Raw genomic sequence first — 12,815 nt, 5'->3', positions numbered from 1 at the left:
ATTGCAACTAATGAGTTAGTTGTGGGATGATGTATTACGGAATGAGTAAAGAGACTTGCCGGTAACGAGATTGAACTAGGTATTGAGATACCTTCGATCGAATCTCGGGCAAGTAACATACGGATGACAAAGGGAACAACGTATGTTGTTATGCGGTTTGACCGATAAAGATCTTCGTAGAATATGTGGGAGCCAATATGAGCATCCAGGTTCCGCTATTGGTTATTGACCGGAGACGTGTCTCAGTCATGTCTACATAGTTCTTGAACCCGTAGGGTCCGCACGCTTAAAGTTCGATGACGGTTATATTATGAGTTTATGTGTTTTGATGTACCGAAGGTAGTTCAGAGTCCCGGATGTGATCACGGACATGACGAGGAGTCTCGAAATGGTCGAAACGTAAAGATCGATATATTGGGTGACTATATTTGGATACCGGAATGGTTCCGGGTGAGATCGGGACAATACCGGAGCACCGGGAGGTTATCGGAACCCCCCGGGAGGTATATGGGCCTTAATGGGCTTTAGTGGAAAGGAGCAAGGGAGGGCCCCCCCCCCCAGCCCAATCCGAATTGGGAGGGGGGCCGCCCCCCCCCCTTTCCTTCCTCCCTCCTTCCTCTTCCTTCCCTCTCCCTCTCCAAATAGGAAAAGGAGGAGTTCTACTCCCGGTGGGAGTAGGACTCCCCCCTTGGGTGCGCCTCCTCCCCTTAGCCAGCCCTCTCCTCCCCCCTTTATATACGGAGGAGAGGGGCACCCCATAGACACAACAATTGATCTCTTGGATCTTTTAGTCGTGTGCGGTGCCCCTCTCCACCATAGTCCACCTCGATAATATCGTAGCAGTGCTTAGGCGAAGCCCTGCATCGGTAGAACATCATCATCGCCACCACGTCGTCGTGCTGACGGAACTCTCCCTCAAAGCTCGGCTGGATCGGAGTTCGAGGGACGTCATCGAGTTGAACGTGTGCAGAACTCGGAGGTGTCGTGCGATCGGTACTTGATCGGTCGGATCGTGAAGACGTACGACTACATCAACCGCGTTGTGCTAACGCTTCCGCTTTCGGTCTACGAGGGTACGTGGACGCACTCTCCCCTCTCGTTGCTATGCATCACCACGATCTTGCATGTGCGTAGGAATTTTTTTTAAATTACTACGTTCCCCAACAGTGGCATCAGAGCCTGGTTTTATGCGTTGATGTTATATGCACGAGTAGAACACAAGTGAGTTGTGGGCGATACAAGTCATACTGCTTACCAGCATGTCACACTTTGGTTCGGCGGTATTGTTGGATGAAGCGGCCCGGACCGACATGACGCGTACGCTTACGCGAGACTGGTTCTACCGACGTGCTTTGCACACAGGTGGCTGGCGGGTGTCAGTTTCTCCAACTTTAGTTGAACCAAGTGTGGCTACGCCCGGTCCTTGAGAAGGTTAAAACAGCACTAACTTGACGAACTATCGTTGTGGTTTTGATGCGTAGGTAAGAACGGTTCTTGCTCAGCCCGTAGCAGCCACATAAAACTTGCAACAACAAAGTAGAGGACGTCTAACTTGTTTTTGCAGGGCATGTTGTGATGTGATATGGTCAAGGCATGATGCTATATTTTATTGTATGAGATGATCATGTTTTGTAACCGAGTTATCGGCAACTGGCACGAGCCATATGGTTGTCGCTTTATTGTATGCAATGCAATCGCCCTGTAATTGCTTTACTTTATCACTAAGCGGTAGCGATAGTCGTAGAAGCAATAGTTGGCGAGACGACAACGATGCTACGATGGAGATCAAGGTGTCGCGCCGGTGACGATGGTGATCATGACGGTGCTTCGGAGATGGAGATCACAAGCACAAGATAATGATGGCCATATCATATCACTTATATTGATTGCATGTGATGTTTATCTTTTATACATCTTATTTTGCTTTGATTGACGGTAGCATTATAAGATGATCTCTCACTAAATTTCAAGATAAAAGTGTTCTCCCTGAGTATGCACCGTTGCCAAAGTTCATCGTGCCTAGACACCACGTGATAATCGGGTGTGATAAGCTCTACGTCCATCTACAACGGGTGCAAGCCAGTTTTGCACACGCAGAATACTCAGGTTAAACTTGACGAGCCTAGCATATGCAGATATGGCCTCGGAACACTGAGACCGAAAGGTCGAGCGTGAATCATATAGTAGATATGATCAACATAGTGATGTTCACCATTGAAAACTACTCCATTTCACGTGATGATCGGTTATGGTTTAGTTGATTTGGATCACGTGATCACTTAGATGATTAGAGGGATGTCTATCTAAGTGGGAGTTCTTAAGTAATATGATTAATTGAACTTAAATTTATCATGAACTTAGTACCTGATAGTATTTTGCATGTCTATGTTTGTTGTAGATAGATGGCTCGTGCTGTTGTTCCGTTGGATTTTAATGCGTTCCTTGAGAAAGCAAAGTTGAAAGATGATGGCAGCAATTACACGTACTGGGTCCGTAACTTGAGGATTATCCTCATTGCTGCACAGAAGAATTACGTCCTGGAAGCACTGCTAGGTGCCAAACCTGTTGCAGGAGCAACACCAGATGTTATGAACGTCTGGCAGAGCAAAGCTGATGACTACTCGATAGTTCAGTGTTCCATGCTGTATGGCTTAGAACCGGGACTTCAACGACATTTTGAACGTCATGGAGCATATGAGATGTTCCAGGAGTTGAAGTTAATATTTCAAGCAAACGCCCGGATTGAGAGATATGAAGTCTCCAATAAGCTCTACAGCTGCAAGATGGAGGAGAATAGTTCTGTCAGTGAGCATATACTCAGAATGTCTGGGTATAACAATCACTTGATTCAACTAGGAGTTAATCTTCCGGATGATAGCGTCATTGACAGAATTCTTCAATCACTGCCACCAAGCTACAAGAGCTTCGTGATGAACTATAACATGCAAGGGATGGATAAGACGATTCCCAAGCTCTTCGCAATGCTAAAGGCTGCGGAGGTAGAAATCAAGAAGGAGCATCAAGTGTTGATGGTCAATAAGACCACCAGTTTCAAGAAAAAGGGCAAAGGGAAGAAGAAGGGGAACTTCAAAAAGAACAACAAACAAGTTGCTGCTCAAGAGAAGAAACCCAAGTCTGGACCTAAGCCTGAGACTGAGTGCTTCTACTGCAAGCAGACTCGTCACTGGAAGCGGAACTGCCCCAAGTATTTGGCGGATAAGAAGGATGGAAAGGTGAACAAAGGTATATATGATATACATGTTATTGATGTGTACCTTACCAGAGCTCGCAGTAGCACCTGGGTATTTGATACTGGTTCTGTTGCTAATATTTGCAACTCAAAATAGGGACTACAGATTAAGCGAACACTGGCTAAGGACGAGGTGACGATGCGCGTGGGAAATGGTTCCAAAGTCGATGTGATCGCCGTCGGCACGCTACCTCTACATCTACCTTCCGGATTAGTTTTAGACCTAAATAATTGTTATTCGGTGCCAGCGTTGAGCATGAACATTATATCTGGATCTTGTTTGATGCGAGACAGATATTCATTTAAATCTGAGAATAATGGTTGTTCTACTTATATGAGTAATATCTTTTATGGTCATGCACCCTCGAAGAGTGGTCTATTTTTGATGAATCTCGATAGTAGTGGTACACATATTCATAATGTTGAAGCCAAAAGATGCAGAGTTGATAATGATAGTGCAACTTATTTGTGGCACTGCCGTTTGGGTCATATTGGTGTAAAGCGCATGAAGAAACTCCATACTGATGGACTTTTGGAATCACTTGATTATGAATCACTTGGTACTTGCGAACCATGCCTCATGGGCAAGATGACTAAAACGCCGTTCTCCGGAACTATGGAGCGAGCAACTGATTTGTTGGAGATCATACATACTGATGTATGTGGTCCAATGAATATTGAGGCTCGCGGCGGGTATCGTTATTTTCTCACCTTCACAGATGATTTAAGCAGATATGGGTATATCTACTTAATGAAACATAAGTCTGAAACATTTGAAAAGTTCAAAGAATTTTAGAGTGAAGTTGAAAATCATCGTAACAAGAAAATAAAGTTTCTACGATCTGATCGTGGAGGAGACTATTTGAGTTACGAGTTTGGTCTACATTTGAAACAATGCGGAATAGTTTCGCAACTCACGCCACCCGGAACACCACAGTGTAATGGTGTGTCCGAACGTCGTAATCGTACTTTACTAGATATGGTGCGATCTATGATGTCTCTTACTGATTTACCGCTATCATTTTGGGGTTATGCTTTAGAGACGGCCGCATTCACGCTAAATAGGGCACCATCAAAATCCGTTGAGACGACGCCTTATGAACTGTGGTTTGGCAAGAAACCAAAGTTGTCGTTTCTTAAAGTTTGGGGCTGCGATGCTTATGTGAAAAAGCTTCAACCTGATAAGCTCGTATCCAAGTCGGAGAAATGTGTCTTCATAGGATACCCAAAGGAAACTGTTGGGTACACCTTCTATCACAGATCCGAAGGCAAGACATTCGTTGCTAAGAATGGATCCTTTCTAGAGAAGGAGTTTCTCTCGAAAGAAGTGAGTGGGAGGAAAGTAGAACTTGTGAGGTAACAGTACCTGCTCCCTTATTGGAAAATAGTTCATCACAGAAACCGGTTCCTGTGACGTCTACACCAATTAGTGAGGAAGTTAATGATGATGATCATGAAACTTCAGATCAAGTTGTTACTGAACCTCGTAGGTCAACCAGAGTAAGATCCGCACCAGAGTGGTACGGTAATCCTATTCTGGAGGTTATGTTACTAGACCATGACGAACCTACGAACTATGAAGAAGCGATGGTGAGCCCATATTCCGCAAAATGGCTTGAGGCCATGAAATCTGAGATGGGATCCATGTATGAGAACAAAGTATGGACTTTGGTTGACTTGCCCGATGATCGGCAGGCCATCGAGAAGAAATGGAGCTTCAAGAAGAAGACTGACGCTGACGGTAATGTTACTGTCTATAAAGCTCGACTTGTTGCAAAAGGTTTTCGACAAGTTCAAGGGATTGACTACGATGAGACCTCACCCGTAGCGATACTTAAGTCTGTCCGAATCATGTTAGCAACTGCCGCATTTTATGATTATGAAATTTGGCAAATGGATGTCAAAACTGCATTCTTGAATGGATTTCTAGAAGAAGAGTTGTATATGATGCAACCGGAAGGTTTTGTCGACCCAAAGGGAGCTAACAAAGTGTGCAAGCTCCAGCGATCCATTTATGGACTGGTGCAAGCCTCTCGGAGTTGGAATAAACATTTTGATAGTGTGATCAAAGCATATGGTTTTATACAGACTTTTGGAGAAGCCTGTATTTACAAGAAAGTGAGTGGGAGCTCTGTAGCATTTCTGATATTATATGTGGATGACATATTGTTGATTGGAAATGATATAGAATTTCTGGATAACATAAAAGGATATTTGAATAAGAGTTTTTCAATGATAGACCTCAGTGAAGCTGCTTATATATTGGGCATCAAGATCGATAGAGATAGATCAAGACGCTTAATTGGACTTTCACAAAGCACATACCTTGACAAAGTTTTGAAGAAGTTCAAAATGGATCAAGCAAAGAAAGGGTTCTTGCCTGTGTTACAAGGTGTGAAGTTGAGTAAGACTCAATGCCCGACCACTGCAGAAGATAGAGATAAAATGAAAGATGTTCCCTATGCTTCAGCCATAGGCTCTATCATGTATGCAATGCTGTGTACCAGACCTGATGTGTGCCTTGCTATTAGTTTAGCAGGGAGGTACCAAAGTAATCCAGGAGTGGATCACTGGACAGCGGTCAAGAACATCCTGAAATATCTGAAAAGGACTAAGGATATGTTTCTTGTTTATGGAGGTGACAAAGAGCTCGTCGTAAATGGTTACGTCATACAAGCTTTGACACTGATCCAGACGATTCTAAATCGCAAACCGGATACGTGTTTTTATTGAACGGTGGAGCTGTCAGTTGGTGCAGTTCTAAACAAAGCATCGTAGCGGGATCTACATGTGAAGCGGAGTACATAGCTGCTTCGGAAGCAGCAAATGAAGGAGTCTGGATGAAGGAGTTCATATCCGATCTAGGTGTCATACCTAGTGCATCGGGTCCAATGAAAATCTTTTGTGACAATACTGGTGCAATTGCTTCGGCAAAGGAATCCAGATTTCACAAGAGAACCAAGCACATCAAGAGACGCTTGAACACCATCCGGGATCAAGTCCAGGTGGGAGACATGGAGATTTGCAAGATACATACGGATATGAATGTTGCAGACCTGTTGACTAAGCCTCTTCCACGAGCAAAACATGATCAGCACCAAGACTCCATGGGTGTTAGAATCATTACTGTGTAATCTAGATTATTGACTCTAGTGCAAGTGGGAGACTGAAGGAAATATGCCCTAGAGGCAATAATAAAGTTATTATTTATTTCCTTATATCATGATAAATGTTTATTATTCATGCTAGAATTGTATTAACCGGAAACATAATACATGTGTGAATACATAGACAAACAGAGTGTCACTAGTATGCCTCTACTTGACTAGCTCGTTAATCAAAGATGGTTATGTTTCCTAACCATAGACAAAGAGTTGTCATTTGATTAACGGGATCACATCATTAGGAGAATGATGTGATTGACTTGACCCATTCCGTTAGCTTAGCACTTGATCGTTTAGTATGTTGCTATTGCTTTCTTCATGACTTATACATGTTCCTATGACTATGAGATTATGCAACTCCCGTTTACCGGAGGAACACTTTGTGTGCTACCAAACGTCACAACGTAACTGGGTGATTATAAAGGTGCTCTACAGGTGTCTCTGAAGGTACTTGTTGGGTTGGCGTATTTCGAGATTAGGATATGTCACTCCGATTGTCGGAGAGGTATCTCTGGGCCCACTCGGTAATGCACATCACTTAAGCCTTGCAAGCATTGCAACTAATGAGTTAGTTGCAGGATGATGTATTACGGAACGAGTAAAGAGACTTGCCGGTAACGAGATTGAACTAGGTATTGAGATACCGACGATCGAATCTCGGGCAAGTAACATACCCATGACAAAGGGAACAGCGTATGTTGTTATGCGGTTTGACCGATAAAGATCTTCGTAGAATATGTGGGAGCCAATATGAGCATCCAGGTTCCGCTATTGGTTATTGACCGGAGACGTGTCTCGGTCATGTCTACATAGTTCTCGAACCCGTAGGGTCCGCACGCTTAAAGTTCGATGACGGTTATATTATGAGTTTATGTGTTTTGATGTACCGAAGGTAGTTCGGAGTCCCGGATGTGATCACGGACATGACGAGGAGTCTTGAAATGGTCGAGACGTAAAGATCGATATATTGGACGACTATATTTGGATACCGGAATGGTTCGGGTGAGATCGGGACAATACCGGAGCACCGAGAGGTTATCGGAACCCCCCGGGAGGTATATGGGCCTTAATGGGCTTTAGTGGAAAGGAGGGGAAAGGAGCAAGGGAGGGGGCGCCCCCCCCCAAGCCCAATCCGAATTGGGAGGCCCCCCTCCCCTTTCCTTCCTCCCTCCTTCCTCTCCCTTCCCTCTCCCTCTCCAAATAGGAAAAGGAGGAGTCCTGCTCCCGGTGGGAGTAGGACTCCCCCCTTGGGCGCGCCTCCTCCCCTTGGCCGGCCCTCTCCTCCCCCCTTTATATACGGAGGAGTGGGGCACCCCATAGATACAACAATTGATCTCTTAGATCTTTTAGCCGTGTGTGGTGCCCCTCTCCACCATAGTCCACCTCGATAATATCGTAGTAGTGCTTAGGCGAAGCCCTGCATCGGTAGAACATCATCATCGTGACCACGCCGTCGTGTTGACGGAACTCTCCCTCAAAGCTCGGCTGGATCGGAGTTCGAGGGATGTCATCGAGTTGAACGTGTGCAGAACTCGGAGGTGTCGTGCGATCGGTACTTGATCGGTCGGATCGTGAAGACGTACGACTACATCAACCGCGTTGTGCTAACGCTTCCGCTTTCAGTCTACGAGGGTACGTGGACTGTGACGCCTGGATAATTATGCTACAGTAAACCTACGCTAATGATGCCACGCACCTCTGTTACTGTTGCTAACCTCGCGTTAGATCAAAATGTTTCAAAATCAAATTTGAATTTTAGGCAAACATTATAAGTTTTCGAAAATCAAAACTAAAGTGTTCTAGAGGTGACATATAATGCATAGGTAATTATGGTGATGAAGCCACATTTTTATAAAATATGTAAATGCTCCAAAATAACTAAAACATTGGCTATAACAATTGAAATAATGCCTTCTGTAAATATTAAATTGTTACACTATTTTATTTGGGGGCCCAACCTTTTTGTGGCACAGGGCTAGACCATGACACTAATTTAGGAGTTAAATACAGTATTTTACAAGACTATAATAAATCAAAAACTAAGGTAAAATGAAAAAGGAAAATAAGTACAAAGAAAAAGAAAACACAAATAAACAAAACACCAAAGAAACAAAAAGAAACCCCCCTGCTGGGCCGTAGCCCAGCTGGCCACCAGGCCAACCTACCGGCCGGCCCAGCCCCTGGCCTATACCCCCTGGGGCACCGAACCCTAGCCCCACTACCACCACTTCCCCCCCACGAACTCCTCTCGCTCCCCTCACCATCCCTCGCGCCGCCGCACGCCCAGAGGCGAGAAGCCTCATGCCCGACCCTCCCTCGCAGCCTCTCCTCCCTCCATTCTCTACTGCTCCGCCCATCGTCGACCCTCACCTCCCTGTCCGGCCTCGACCGGCGCCCGCCTCCGCAACCACTGCCATGCCGGCGCTTCGCCATCTCGGTCGCGTCTGCCGCGGCTCCCCGCGGCCCCGACGAGCACGCCCGCGCCCGAGGGTTGCCGCCTCCGCCCCGCAGCTTCTCCGTCGTCCCCGTGCCACGGCCTCCTCCTCACCGGACCCCGCCACCGCCCGTCGCCTCGTCCTCCTCGCCGACGACGCATCCTCGTCCTCCTCCCCAAAGGCTCCACCGAGCCTCGCTGCCCTCCCTGCTCACCAACGGCGGTGAGGACCCCGGCCCTCCTCCTCCTCCCCGTGCCCTCACGCCGGCGCTCGCCCGCGCCACCGCACCATCCGCTTGCTGCCGGGAGCCATCGAACCGCACGTCGCGCTCGCCGACGCTTCCCGCACTCGCCGCCCTCGCTCCGCGGCCTCGCCCCCTTGCTCCCGCTCCGCCGCAGCCGCTGCCTGCTGCTGCTCCGGCCGGCGAGCCTCGTCGTGGCTGGCCTGGCCAGTGCCCAGTCGGGCTAGCGCCCGTGCGCCCATGCCCGCTATGGCCAGGGCCACTTACCACTGGGCCAATCCCCCTGGCCCTATGACATGTGGGGCCGCACCCCTCAGAACGTATATGAAAAAGAATAAAAAATGATAATAAGTAAATAAAAATATTAATTAATTTAATTAACTAATTAATTAATATTAAGTTAATTAATTTAATTAACTAATTAATTAATTAATTAGGTTCAATTAAACTAATTAAAATCTGTTACCCTAATAACCTAGTTAGACTAAATTAACTAGTTAGTTAATGTAACAGCCAATGACAGGGGGGGCCCACCCCTGTTGACCAGTCAAACGTTGACTGGTCAACAGGGACCCCCTGGCCCACCTGTCAGCCTCTGGTACACTTCTGTGTACGCAGAGCTGGGTGCACCTAGCATTTAGCTATTTAATTTCGAATTAAATTAAAACCAGGAAATCTAGAAAATGATTAAATCTTTATAAATTAATATAAAATAATCCGTAACTCGAATGAAAATACTTTGTACATGAAAGTTGCTCAGAACGACGAGACGAATCCGAATACGCAGACCGTTCGTCCGCCACGCGTCCCTAGCATAGCGAACCTGCAACTTTCCCCCTCTGGACCGTTTGTCTGAAAATGCGAAACACCGGGGATACTTTCCCGAATGTTTCCCCTCTTCACCAGTATCGCCTAGTACTACGTTAGCTCACCCCTAGCACCGCGTATTGCCATGTTATGCTTTGTGATGCTTTGATTGCTCTGTTATTTATTGTGTTCCCCCTCCGTTACTTCTTTCCGGTAGACTCCGAGACCGCTGCTGGTACCCTTGTGATCGACTACATCGACGACGAACCCTTCTTGCCAGAGCAACCAGGCAAGCGCCCCCCTTGATCACCAGATATCGCCTATTCTTCTCTATACTGCTTGCATTAGAGTAGTGTAGCATGTTACTGCTTTCGGTTAACCCTATTCTGTTGCATAGCCTCTCATTGTTGCTACAGTTGTTACCCTTACCTGCTATCCTACTGCTTAGAATAGGATGCTAGTTTTTCCATCAGTGGCCCTACATTCTTGTCCGTCTGCCATGCTATACTACTGGGCCGTGATCACTGCGGGAGGTGATCACGGGTATATACTTTATACTTTATACATGATACATGTGGTGACTAAAGTCGGGTCGGCTCGAGGAGTACACGCAAGTGATTCTGATGAGGGGGCTGAAAGGACAGGTGGCTCCATCCCGGTAGAGGTGGGCCTGGGTTCCTGACGGCCCCCAACTGTTACTTTGTGGCGGAGCGACAGGGCAGGTTGAGACCACCTAGGAGAGAGGTGGGCCTGGTCGGCGTTCGCGGATACTTAACACGCTTAACGAGATCTTGGTATTTGATCTGAGTCTGGCCATTTGGTCTATACGCACTAACCAACTACGCGGGAACAGTTATGGGCACTCGACGTCATGGTATCAGCCGAAGCTCTTCTTGACGTCAGCGACGGAGCGGCGCGCGCCGGATTGGACTAGAACGCCTGCTAGGCTAGGTCTGCTTCCGGCCGCGTACGCAACGTGCAGGTGTGCAATGGGCGATGGGCCCAGACCCCTGCGCCCATAGGATTTAGACCGGCGTGTTGACCTCTCTGTTGAGCCTAGGTGGGGCTGTGACGTGTTGATCTTACGAGGCCGGGCATGACCCAGGAAAGTGTGTCCGGCCAAATGGGATCGAGCGTGTTGGGTTATGTGGTGCACCCCTGCAGGGAAGTTTATCTATTCGAATAGCCGTGTCCCTCGGTAAAAGGACGACCCGGAGTTGTACCTTGACCTTATGACAACTAGAACTGGATACTTAATAAAACACACCCTTCCAAGTGCCAGATACAACCCGGTGATCGCTCTCTAACAGGGCGACGAGGAGGGGATCGCCGGGTAGGATTATGCTATACGATGCTACTTGGTGAACTTACCATCTACTCTCTCCTACATGCTGCAAGATGGAGGTGGCCAGAAGCGTAGTCTTCGACAGGATTAGCTATCCCCCTCTTATTCTGGCATTCTGCAGTTCAGTCCACCGATATGGCCCTTTACACATATACCCATGCATATGTAGTGTAGCTCCTTGCTTGCGAGTACTTTGGATGAGTACTCACGGTTGCTTTTCTCCCTCTTTTCCCCCTTTCCATTCTACCTGGTTGTCGCAACCAGATGCTGGAGTCTAGGAGCTAGAGATCCCGAGGATGATTCTACATGGAGTTCGGCTTCGAGGAGTAGTTAGGAGGTCCCAGGCAGGAGGCCTTGCCTTTTCGATCGTTGTTACTTTTGTGCTAGCCTTCTTAAGGCAAACTTGTTTAACTTATGTCTGTACTCAGATATTGTTGCTTCCGCTGACTCGTCTATGATCGAGCACTTGTATTCGAGCCCTCGAGGCCCCTGGCTTGTATTATGATGCTTGTATGACTTATTTATGTTTTAGAGTTGTGTTGTGATATCTTCCCGTGAGTCCCTGATCTTGATCATACACGTTTGCGTGCATGATTAGTGTACGATTGAATCGGGGGCGTCACATGGACACACTCTCCCCTCTCGTTGCTATGCATCACCATGATCTTGCGTGTGCGTAGGAAATTTTTTGAAATTACTACGTTCCCCAACACCCCCCCCTTCCTACTCCCACAAGGAGAAGGGGGGAAGGAGGAGAAGAGAAGGAAAGGGGGGCCGGCCCCCCTAACCCTAGTCCAATTCGGTTTGGGCTAGGGGGGCGCGCGCCACTCCTGGGCCTGCCTCCTCTCTTCCACCACTAGGCCCATGAGGCCCAATAACTTCCCAGGGGGGGTTCCTGTAACCCCCGGTACTCCGAAACGACCCGAACCATTCCGGTGTCCGAATGTAACCTTCCAATATATGAATCTTTATGTCTCGACCATTCCGAGACTCCTCGTCACGTCCGTGATCTCATCCGGGACTCCGAACAACCTTCGGTCCTCAAATCACATAAACTCATAATACAAATCATCATCCAACGTTAAGCATGCGGACCCTACGGGTTCGAGAAGTATGTAGACATGACCGAGACACATCTCCGGTCAATAACCAATAGCAGAACCTGGATGCTCATATTGGCTCCTACATATTCTACGAAGATCTTTATCGGTCAAACTGCACAACAACATACGTTGTTCCCTTTGTCATCGGTATGTTACTTGCCCGAGATTAGATCGTCGGTATCATCATACCTAGTTCAATCTCGTTACCGGCAAGTCTCTTTACTCGTTCCGTAATGCATCATCCCGCGACTAACTCATTAGTCACATTGCTTGCAAGGCTTATAGTGATGTGCATTACCGAGAGGGCCCAGAGATACCTCTCCGACAATCGGAGTGACAAATCCTAATCTTGATCTATGCCAACTCAACAAACACCATCGGAGACACCTGTAGAGCATCTTTATAATCACCCGGTTACGTTGTGACGTTTGATAGCACACTAAGTGTTTCTCCGGTATTCGGGAGTTGCA

Source organism: Aegilops tauschii, chromosome 7 (assembly GCF_002575655.3).
Source record: "Aegilops tauschii subsp. strangulata cultivar AL8/78 chromosome 7, Aet v6.0, whole genome shotgun sequence".
Taxonomy (NCBI): domain Eukaryota; kingdom Viridiplantae; phylum Streptophyta; class Magnoliopsida; order Poales; family Poaceae; genus Aegilops; species Aegilops tauschii.
This window is presented reverse-complemented; position numbering follows the sequence as displayed.